This window comes from Cryptotermes secundus, unplaced genomic scaffold (assembly GCF_002891405.2).
Source record: "Cryptotermes secundus unplaced genomic scaffold, Csec_1.0 scaffold382, whole genome shotgun sequence".
NCBI lineage: Eukaryota > Metazoa > Arthropoda > Insecta > Blattodea > Kalotermitidae > Cryptotermes > Cryptotermes secundus.
The window spans coordinates 699,278-711,683 of record NW_019744111.1 but is presented as its reverse complement, the minus strand read 5'-3'; the positions used below and the strand labels follow the sequence as shown (position 1 = coordinate 711,683).

Genomic DNA, 12,406 nt, shown 5'->3' with positions numbered 1-12,406 from the left:
TCAAAGAGCCCAATAAATCCGGTCATTAATCCAAAACCCCACCACAATATCGTGACAATTTGTAGTCATATTAAAAATGGTTTAAATTGTATCAATTTTAGCATACAATTAAAATATGTAAAGTTGTAGTATGACAGAAGCCGATGATGTGAATCTACTGGGTATTAACATAGATACCATAAAGAAGGAACACAACCCTCAATTGACGCAAGTAAGGAGGTTGGTCTAGAAGTAAACACAGAGAAATCTAATTATGTGTTGCTGTCTCGTCACCAAAATGCAGGGCAAAATCATGACATAAAGACAGAAAACAGATGTGTCGAAAATGTGACACAGTTCAGATATTTGGTAACGACGATAATAAATCAAAACCTGATTGAGGAGTAAATTAAGAGGAGATTGAACTCGGGTAATGCTTGCTACCATTCAGTCCAGGACATTTTGTCTTCCCGTCTGCTGTTCAAAAACATGAAAATTATAATATACGAAACTATAATTTTTGGCTTGGTTCTGTATGGGTGTGAAACTTGGTCTCTGACATTAAGAGAGACACATAGACTGAAGGTGTTTGAGAACAGGGTGTTGTGGAGAATATTTGGACCGAAGAGAGATGAAGTGACAGGAGGTTGGAGAAAACTGCATAATGAGGAGCTTCGTAACTTGTACTCTTCTCCAGGTATAATTAGAATGATCAAGTCAAGGAAGATGAGGTGGGCAGGGCATGTAGCACGAATGGGAGAGAAAAGGAATGCATATAGGATATTGGTGGGAAAGCCAGAAAGAAAGAGACCACTGGGAAGACCAAGGCGTAGGTGGGTGAACAGTATTAAAATGGATCTTAGAGAGATAGGTTGGGATGGTATGGATTGGATAGATCTGGCTCAGGATAGGGACCAGTGGACGGCTCTTGTGAACACGGTAATGAACCTTTGGGTTCCATAAAATGCTGGGAAATTCTTGAGTAGCTGCAGATTTGGCTTCTTCTCAAGAAGGGCTCAGCTACATAAGTAAGTATAGTATGACAGAAGCATTTCAAGCGTCATTAAATTTTCTCTACTGAAAGTAAAAATATTATTTATTAAAACTCGATTATTCAGTTGTTAAGAATAAAGGAGTAACCCGGTTACAATACAGCCACGCAATGAATTACATAAAAAAGCATATCAACCGAAATAAACTACTTTCAGCTACCACCATTATTTTTCACACAGCCAGCCAACAAATTGCTCACTTTTAAGAAATTCGAAGCTACCAGGTTCTCAGAGCAGCAGTTCACAATGACTCAACCCCAGCGGTTAGCTAGCTCACTAACTCACCATCGAACTGAATGACTTCCCACTGTTTTGCCCTGCTTATAACATCTCGGCAAGGACCGAACAGAAAACACCGTTCTTCTATTGCGGTGCAATTGTTACCGTGGAAACATGCTTGTTCTAGGAGCCATTACTTAGCAACAGCTGTTATATAGTTTCTTATTTCGCGGTTGTTGCCTAGCAACAGTCTACATGCCACAATATTTTGCCCTCACCTATGCTCATATCTCCGAAATGATCATGTACATTCACAGTTCCCGACCAAATTTGTATACACATTTCTCATTTCTACACGTGAGTTGCATGTGTTAACTATCTCATTGTCGACCTACTCACGGTAATAATATTGCATTTTCATGTAACGTATTTCAGTTTCTTTCATGTTCTATGCACAGGGCGACCATATTTTCTAATAAAAATTCTGGATATATTTTGAAGAGAAGTAGGGCCGGAATGGGAGCGAGACTAGCAGATTTATACGTTGAAAATTGATAACAATTCTTCTTTGAAATTAAGAACAAAAATATTTATTGGTTGATTTAGCCATACCGCATTAGGGAGTTTCTCTCTTCGAATCTCGGCTGGGACACCTGCTATCCTGAGATTTTTTTTTTTTTTGGCTCAGCACCTCCAGCCAGATTCTTGGTAGCTAATTTTATTAGGCCACAACTGCTACTTTCTTCCAAATCCTTTTAACTCATCATATATCACCAATCAACACTATATCGGCCGCAAAATAACCCATAACAAATATTCCTTTTCCCTCTGTTCTAGCTGATGACAACGCATAATGAAACCATATGTGAGTAACAGGCTGCTTCAGAACAAATATGTCCCTCAGGGAACCAATAATTTTTATAAAAGTCCAAGGATAAATTTGAAACCCAGGACACTTCCTAATCAACTGCCCGATACCCCAGGGCAAAGCACGAAAACTGGGACGTATGATGAGCCTAATCATGATCATTGCATGATTAAAATTAAACCTCTATAGTTAATCTCACAAATTGGTCAAAGGCAAAAACAAATATTTCGACAGAGGATTTAGAAGCCCTTGCGCATTCATGCTTGCTACATCGTTACCATAAAGGAAATGGTAACGTCAAATTAATTTCCTAATAATAAGCCATAATGTCAAGTTTTAATGATGCACGTAATTAAAGCCTTGCATTTCCCACTTTTTGTTTTGTTTGTAATTTTGTTCTTTGATCTTGTATTATGACGTTACGGCTTTTTAAGCTTTGTATTTATCTCGTGTATGAATCAAATGCAGTGTAGATATATTTGTGCGAGCCAAAGTGAAACCCTCGAGTGTGTGTCCATGCAGAATGTCGTATACTAAAGTGGTTTTCCTGTTTTCACAAACAAGTACAATTGATTACGGTTTAATCGGCTGCAAAAAATAATTTTAATATTTTGTTTTATATAACTTACAATCGCACATAGCGCACATGGGCGTGTGTAAGGCCACGGGCCAAAAGATAATTCTGCCATCGGCCTATAATAATATTTATATGCTTTAGTCGTAACTTCCAGAGCAATTAACGTTAGCAACGCCATTTAACGCTCAGCGGCTAGGTGCCACACGGAAGATCGGTAAGCGGCGCGCCCAGCGATTTCACGGTGAACTATGAACAAGGCCATCTCTCATTTATATTTGTTCTTTATGTTGAGAGTGATAATGTATAATGAGTGTTATCGTTTGTAATGTGATGCTATGTAGCTTTGTAGAAGATAAATGGACTTTATCCTAACAGCCTGAAGGAGGAGGACAGCTTCTGCCTAAGCAAATTATGGAAACCTCTCATCTGTTCCATGAAAATACTTAGTAGCCTTACGTCGCAGAATTTCTGATGATGGGACCTCCCCAGGTTTTAGGATCGCTCAAACTGTCCTTTCATGGGACGGAAGGGTGATCCTGTACCGGAAAAGCGGCGTTACATCCAAGAAAATGGCATTTTTCAACGAACACTTTGTGATATTCTCTACTCGTAATCCTAACGTTGTATAAGTTTGCAAAGGAAGTTCCTCTCTTATGATATGGAGCATGATTGAAGTGTTGGAAAATAGATTTAAAACTGGCAAGGCTATCACTGCGATCCTATCTTCAAGCAAATCCGGTGCTTCCTCTTTCTACGAAACACAGAAACACGCAAAATATCGAAACAAACGACATTCTCCGTTGTCGATAAGTGAGCATCCTTCCAGATGTCTTCACACGCAGTCCGGTAGAAAACTGCGGATACTTCATAGGAAAATAGTACCGCTATTTAGTAGGCTCAAAGAATATACCGAACAAGCAAACAGGAAATTCTTTGGGCTCTGTTAGTCGCTAATATGCCTTTGTTTCTGCGCAGCCCTCACGTGCAATTTAAATGATTAAATTTCAGGAAGTGTAGATGGATTCTTGACTTCTGGGAGCAAAATAGTAACCTTTAGCTGACAGTGAAGTGAAAAAATGGTGAAAGTAGGAAGTAGACATGGGCAAAATACAAATCAGATATTTCGGGGCGTGTGCATCTTCCAGAAGTCCATAATTAAAGAGGCATAGACTGAAGCATCGGGTTCTTGTACTGTGTCTATGTTATCGATCGTCCAAGATAATGTAAATCTAATTAAAAGAAACAGTAAATAAATGAAATATCAATCAAAACATTCGTTATACTCGACGGTTACTATATATAGCCTCTGTTTTAACACTGAGAAAGTTGGGAGTGTTGTACACAGATTGTATTAATGTGCTTATTACGTGTCTCAGAATAAATAAAGATTAGTCTCTTAAATATCATTAAAAATTTTATCTTTGTAATTGAGTTTGTTTTCTGTAGGGTAGGAGATGAATTTTAAAATATAATTTAGGAGAAATTAATACTTGACAGGATTAAATACTGTATTTGCCCAAATATACGGTGAGGTAATTTTAAATACAGCTTCTTAGAAAAGAGGTTTGAATTCTTTTCAAGTCCAAAACGAATAACTGTGAAGAAAATAATTGCTAATTCTAAAGATATTCGTGAAAATAACTAGAACTGTATTTAAGCTATTGATTTTCGAATTTGTTATTTCCTACTAGTGTAGTTCTTAACTTACTTTTATTCACAACCCTCAAAACTAAATGATATTGTCATGTGTATAGGTGCGTGACTCTAGACGGGATTATGGATTGGTGAATGGATTTATTGGCCACCCCACTCGAAAGTACATGTAATTGCAGCGCTATCGCTGATTTCCACACTTTACGAATCAGTACACGCTAAGATTTCTCCAGCCTTCAGTGTCTTCACCAGCCGTTCCCTGGCAACGGCTTCTAAGAGTGGAGGTTCTTAACAGCCAACCATGAACTCACTGTTCACTTGCAACGCCAGAACTCCATTGACAACTCACTAGGTCACCCTAATTGTCTTCAAGAAAACTCCTTGTCATGGACCACGCAGAAAACACAGCCCTTCTATTGTTTTAGAGGTTTGTTTAACGCGCCGTTGCATAGCAATGGTCGCGGTGTGAACGAGATAGACAAAAAACTGTTCTTCTATTGTTGCATGCTTGCATGTTGCGGGCGTTGCGTATTAACGGCCGCCGTTTACAGAGTCACAGCTCAGCAACTGACCCATGCGCCACAATACATTCAGTTTTGACAAAAATAACTTTTTTATTTTCTCATTGGAAAAATATTGGGTCGTCTTGTATTCGGAGTTACACGGCATATATTTTTCTAATTATTATAAAATAATTATTAGCTGTCTAATCTAATAATCATATGAAATTGTTGCGGAAAAATAATAAAACTTACAATGGCTGCAAAACGTGACAGACACGTTTGGAGACAATCCTGTTCGTACCGCTGGAATTACGTAATGCAAGCGCGTCATCCCCTGCTGATGGGTCATTACCGTCGGTGCCATGGAGAGCAACAGTAACTGGTGGAGTTTTCTTCATCCCGTTTTAGTGGCGTACAAATGCCGCGGCTTTGCTCTGTGCTATCCGCTGAAACAGATTAAATGCAAACAATTGGTGCTACAGGTTATCCGTAGAATGTTTTTGTTTGAAAATTTTGTTTAATATTTCGCCCATTTAACATATTTATATACTGGCACCCTATGCATTAGCAGTCATTTTTTTAATTCGCTTAGTGGGGGGGTGGAGTCCAATTGGGTCCACTCGTCACGGCGGCCACTGATTGGCCTATTGTAGCCTGCCCCGGGTGATTATGATGATGGAGAACTTGGTGGAATGAAGATTGGCAGGGGAAACCGAAGTACTCGGAGAAAACCCGCCCCAGCACCACTTTGTCCACCATAAATTCCACTTGACTAGACCGGGGATCGAACCCGGGCCGCCGCGGTGGGAAGCCAGCGACTAACCGCTTGAGCTATGGTGCGGCGTATGACTACACTAAATGAGCGACCATTGGACTTACGCCCAGAATTTTCGGGTCCATGATTCGATGCTCGAATTTCGGTTTGTAGCCATGTTGTATTGTTGTGGCAGCTCAGATCATAACGATCTGTGCTAAAAGTTAAGTTCCTTATTATTTATGCTTTTAACAGTTTAAACGTTAAATACCGCGTTGTTGGGTGTTCGTTTGTTGTTTATAGAGGAACCCCGGATATAACGAAGTCTTTATATAACGGACAGAATATGAGTGTGTACAGCTGTGAATTCTTAGGGATGTTGAAATATTAAGAAGATTTCGTGGTTAGGAAACATTTGAAATTAAATATAACCCCAATATAAGAGCCTTTATATAATTATTGTACATTGTGTGTTTTCATGTTTATTGCTTGTATTGGCTGTGTATCTTATGGTGTACTTCTCTGAGTACCCCTTCACGCATTTGTAGTGCGCATCTGAGATAACGAACAAACTCCCCCCCCCCTCCAAATTGGTCTTTTATAGCGAGGGTTTACAGTATAATAAAACAATAGAACTGCAGGGTAACCGGGGTTAAAATGTTGAAAAATACCTGAGCATTGAGGCCCAGGAAGGTAACACGATGTTACATTACAATAAACACGAGTTACAATTTTTCGAAATACGAACCGATTTCTGAAATCTATTAATTCCTAAGTCCGAGGTCCATCTGTCTAGTTTGACCTTAAGCATAGAAATGGATGCGTTGGAAATAAAGCCGGCCCATCAAAATCTTCACTCCAGCCAGTGTCACCACTTACCCGTTGGATAGGTGGGTCGGAGATGGGAAAGACGGCCAGTCAAATCGATGTTCGTTATCGATAATCCCCCTTCTTCAGAACAAAACTGAAATAAGGTACAACAGTTCTGTTAAATAACACAGTATGGACTAGACAGAAGGAATATAAATGATATTTTTAAATTACTTAGTGTCACGTGAATGAGTGACTTTCGACGGGGATTGGATTGGTAATTGTACTTTTTGGACACTATAAGTAAGGATTGTACTCTCATTGTTCTGCACACTTCACAAGTCACTATAGGACACACTATCTCTTCTCAGTCTGTTACATTCTTTACCAGTCGTTGCTTGGTAGCGGCTTCCAACGGCAGACGTTCCTCTTTTCTGGGTTCCTGACCTCTATTCGGTCTCAGCTACCAGTTTCTCACAGCAACAGCTCACAACAACTGAATCCCAGCCGTTATCTGTCAGAGTCAGTGTCAGAGTCAAGAGTTACTTTACGATAGGAGGTTTACCTCCAATCAGTTCATCTTGACAACAAGCCCCTTCAAGATCACGACCACAGATTTTCTTTTGTAACTGAGCTCTTGCTCTTATAGTCCTTACATAACATACTCTCTGACATACTTGTCTTCGGAGCTGTTACTTAGCAACGGCTGTTGTAAAGTTGCGTATTTCGTGGTCGTTGTCTAACAACGGGTGTACATGCCACATTATAAAAGAGAAGATGTAAGTAATATGAGAAGGGGAAATTATATTCTATATTTCCGGGAATGCTTTATTCAATTAAACCAAACACTAAGAAAACTCCTCAAATATATTAGAAAAATAATATATTTGCATAAAATTGTTTACTACTAATTGACATTTATTTCAATTAGCCAGAAGTAAAAGCTGTATACTGAATGAATAAACAATCAATATTAAGGATACAATTGTTATTATTATACATACTAAAATAAATTAGTATATATATTATCTATTGTTCAATACATGCTTAAAAATCATTTTGCAATAGATAAAATGGTAAAGCTATCCCTGTAACAGACCGTAGAGGCCCATATTGTTGTGAGACGTCGAGGCTCCCACATTTTCTAGACAGTGGGCTCACGCATGGCGGTGAGGTTGTCAGCTTAGCGCGCTGGCCGCCCTTTGCCCCAGGAAGATTCCTGGTACTCATTTCTTTTAGAGACTGAGCCAATCCCAGGATAATAGTGCGGTTGGAAGTATTAGGGTAAATGAAAAATCCAATGACCTCACCGGGAATCTATCCCGCGGCCTTCCGGCTTGCAGTATAGTGTCTCAACCAACTGTGCTACCGCCTGCTCCCGAGGAATTGTAATAGAGCCATAAATAAAAAGAACAAAGCAAACCTGATTTTAAACCATTCTGAACTCAAATATTTTTTTTTCCTTGCCATTCTCAAATCTTCTGTTGAAATAAGTGAAACATTTTATTTCTTGAAGATTTGCCTATTAAGACCAAGAACAAAAATTTGGGCAGCAGGATCAATTCTATTGTAATTAAGTAGGTCTACATAACAGCCGCTGAGAATTCAACTGGAAACCTCATCATTTATCTCGCACTCTTAACCTCCATTACTTTCTTCCCTATTCCTTCCCAGTCATACGTATTAACGAATGAGGTGTCGAGGCTGATATTTAATGCCATCTTCCACGAATGACATGCAGAAATAGTCAGCTGTAAGCCTTCTATTTTATACAGTCTACTGCACTTCACGTATCCGCATTAAAATACTCTTATCAATATCCATAAAATAGACACGATGCTCTGAAACAAATAGTGTCGCGTGTTTCCTAGGCAACGCGACAAGAAAATTTACATGGGTCCCGGATTTGGACGAATATTTATTGGACATTCACTCTTTACACTCACAAATACGAACTAACTGGTCTCAAGTCAAAGCCAAATTGTGACTGACGGTCGGTCTGTCTGTCTGTCTTGGTGTCGAGCCCCAGCTGGGGCTCATGACCAGATGTTTCTTCTTATATGAAAGTTACTGTCCTGTCCATTTGGGGCGCCCTCTCTGACGAGAGGTCGGGTCTGTCATTTGTCAGTCATAGCCTGTATTAATAAGTCCATTGTCAGTATATACATATATTTACAATTTAATTTTAGCCTTAATTTCTACTTCTTTGTACTATATATACAAGGCCTCTGTCAGCAGATTATGCCCTATTTCTAGCAGGATTCTGGTCTCTTCTCGGATATGAACTGTTATATCCTGCACTTGGGCTGAATAGGGAACACCTTGACGAAGGGTTTAGTTTCACCCATTGCTATGCAACGAATTCCTTATTGACGCGGAAATGCACGTTTACTGTCTAAAACAATTCGTTCCTTAGATATTGCTAGCCCAGTGTTAGGTTCTCGTGTTCTTCAAGCCGTTTCCTAGGTAGCATGCTTTCTCATTGTCCGTTGCGTAGTGATGGATGCATTATAGTCCGGCTTTCAGGCAACACGTCAAAATATTGTGGCGTATAGACACGTTATTACGCGGTGACTCTATTAATAACGACCGCTTCTTGGCAACGGCTCGGTAAACATTCCCGATGCAACGAATATGCATGCAAAAATAGAGTTACTGTTGGAAACAGCTCCGGTGAGCTCATCATGATTCGATTCCGCAACCTCCCGGCTTGTAGCATAGTGCCCCTGGTTCCGGTAGTGAAAAGAGAAATTCTGCTCCTGAAGGGACTGGAACGGCGAAACTTAAGGAAGTATAGGCAAAGGTAAAGGTCATTGCAGAAATCTCAGTTTATGCAATACAACACTAAGTCAGTGCGGCTTATCCCGAGCCATTACTTGTGACCGTCCTAACATCTTCACTTTCGCTCCACTTACATCAGAAGGATTTCAGAACAGGATGCAGAACCTCTGGGCTGAAGAGGGATGAAGTGACAGGAGGTTGGAGAAAACTGCACAGTGAGGAGCTTCATAACTTGTACTCTTCCACAAGTAAAATTAGAATGATCAAGTCAAGGAAGATATGATGGGCAGAACGTGCAACACGCATGGGGGAAAGGAACAGTGCACGTAGTAATTTGGTGGGAAACCCGAAAGGAAACAGACCACTAGGAAGACCTACATGTTGGTGGGAGGACAATATTAAAATTGATTTTAGACAGATAGGATGGAGTGTTTGGACTGGATTGATCTGGCTGAGGATATGAAACGACGGAGGGCTCTTGCGAACAATGTAATGAACCTTCGGGTTCCATAAAAGTGTTCTGAAATTCTAACTGGACAACTAGCATCTTCTCAAGAAAGGCTCAGCTCCACGGAGTTAGTTAATCAGAAGGACGAGAGGGCGAAGCGTCGTCGCCATTCACTGAGGTTTATCGTAGAAGACGAGAGATTTGAGCCTGTTTTGCTCCAGTAGATCCCTCGGAATATGCAGCTGTGAGGAAGGGAAACAGAGGAACGAAGGCTCTCACATAACGGGATATAATCCTCACAGACATGGCGGTGATAATGTATTAGTATTTGACACGTGTCTTTTCCAACTGGCAACCTACTCCACCCGGGGTTCAGTGAGATATGGGTGAGTGGGACTCAGGGAAAAGAGCCTTCTAAGGGTTTTAAACGTAGGATTTATCATTGTCTGCATACAGATTCGGGTTACCGTAGCAGTGAATTGCCGAAAGTTAAAATTATCGGTTTAATTTGATGTAAATTAAAATTAAAATTTTTACTGTAATTAATAAATTAAGGACCACGGTATTAATGCGTATGATGGAGTAGAGGTATATTTCCATTAATCTTGACTTCGGCACTGCAGTGGTCAGCTTCAAACTCCGGCCGGTCTGATTGATTGATCAGTAACTGTCAGATGACAGGTCCACAGTCTCTTCCAAAACAGTTCCTCCACTTAATGTGATCTTCTGTTTTTGGAAAGAGACTGTCCAGGAAAAGTGATAATGTGGTAGTTTTTCCATTTGCTTTCCACATCGCAGTACAACAGCCGTTCAAACCACTCTGGTCACGCCTGTTGCTATACGAACTTGAACCATCTCGAGCATCATTTGTTCTGTGCTTCAAGTCGCTGCTGATGACGCTGCTTCCGGCATCAGTTTTTGGTTTTTGGTGTCTCTCTTCGTCTGATGCCTACCCTTTGACCTGTCCAGCAAGGGAGGCCTTGCCAGTAGCTACGCTACCGCTGGTATAGCTCTCAGGGTCCTTGGCATACTCAAACCCCCTCACCACGATAAGGTGGAGACACCAACGAGGGGGCCGGCCGGTCTACTCTCGGAGAAATAGTCCCCGGTACTCATTGCAGAGGAGGTTGGGTGGGCTCAAGGGCCAGTCTAAACGTTGCGAAGTGGAGTGTCTTGCCGAGAATCGAACTCCTGCCTTCCAGCCCGTCGTTACACCGACTGAGCCATCCCCTCTATTTGTGTGTATTTTAATAAAACGTATAAAGCAGACAGTTTATGTTTGACTATTCGCGCGTGCTGTTTGTGGGAAATGGCCTTAAACGTCAGCCTCGACGTATCATTCGATAACATGAAAGACCGGAAGGAAATACGAAAGAAAGCAGAAGAAGTTGATAGTACGATATATTATATAACTACTACCGAGACTTTCCACTGAATTTTCAACGCTTGTTGCGTTAATAAAATCTTAAAACCGAATGTCACAGTGTAATGGTTATACGTCGATTTCATATTCGGAGGGTCCAGGGTTTGAGACTTGGTACGGACACCGATTCTGCTGAGTGAGGTTGTTAGTATATCTCCTCGTTCCTTCCATGCGAATTGTGGGATGATATCTTAAAATAGGCCACTGCGCCTCCTTTTACATTCAGCTTATTTTACTTTTTTGAAAAAAAAAAACTTATGAGATCACCATGCTGTCTCTGGGTCTAAGAATTCCTCTTCTAGCTTTTGGATGGCTGAATCAGTCTTTATGAAACCTGGTATGTACGTCATGGCAAGTGAACCCATCTCAGCGGCGTACTTCATAAGTCCCTCCTATAATTCTGTGTGCTGATCACAGTGGCCGCGCAGTCTAAGGCGTGAACTGTCTTCGCTCGCTTGAAAGCTGGGATCGTGGGTTCTAATCCAATTTGGGACATGGATTTCTGTGTTTGTGTTGTTCTTTGTGTAAGTAGTGGCCTTGCGACGGGCTGATCGCCCGTGCAAGGATTCCAACCGACTGTGTATATGATTAAGAAACCTAAAAGGCGGCCAAGGTCCAGAAGGCTGTAAAGCCATAGAGCCATAGAGATAGACTGAGAGATCAGTCTCTGTTGCTTGTATTTGTATCCCGTTACCGTTGATAGGCAACGGCTCGGCAATAACGTCACGTTGCGAACGATGGAAAAATTGTTAGACTCGTCTTATTCTATGCAGTCCGAGAAAGTGTCACGAAATAAATCAGTTCTACGCTGTATAACTTTTGTTGTTCAGGAAACATCATTAAATGTACAGAACTATAAGGCTTATTTTGGACTTTATCCATCGTCTGGTATATATAAGACAACGTTTCGGAGACTGGCTCTGTCTCCGTCCTCAGGTGGATGGGCAGGATAGACATACTCATTTGGGCCCGTTAGAATGAGCTAGTCTCAATCACTGGACCACAATCCAACTGAGTAGGTCTACCTCGCCCCATCCACCTGAGGACGGAGACAGATCTAGTCTCCGAGACGTTGTGGTTTTTTTTTTGTCCTATATATACCAGACAATGGACAAAGTCCAGAATAAGCCTTATAGTTCTTTACAGCATACACCATCGTCAGAATCCTTTCAAGTCTATCATTAATTGTGTTTAAATACAAGTTGATTCGTCCCCCTGTCCGACATTGTAACCTGTAACCTGGCTCAAGAAATTGTAAAATAAACCAACACTCGGGATGACTGAACTTTTGGACATTTTCGAGCGTCTGATATTCCTAAAGAACGAGGCGTTTCGGAAG

The 12,406-nt window shown here is 40.8% G+C and overlaps 1 long non-coding RNA gene across 1 annotated transcript in view; it reads right to left on the bottom strand.

The window, feature by feature from the left end:
• The window catches only part of LOC117283091, a 41,561-nt gene extending 34,989 nt beyond the window's left edge, over nucleotides 1–6,572 (bottom strand). The window contains exons 1-2 of the long non-coding RNA XR_004514110.1: nucleotides 6,485–6,572; nucleotides 5,104–5,297 (exon numbers count right to left, since the gene is read on the bottom strand). This is a non-coding gene — a long non-coding RNA (uncharacterized LOC117283091). The remainder of the gene's footprint in view (nucleotides 1–5,103; nucleotides 5,298–6,484) is intronic.
• Nucleotides 6,573–12,406: the final 5,834 nt, after the last annotated feature.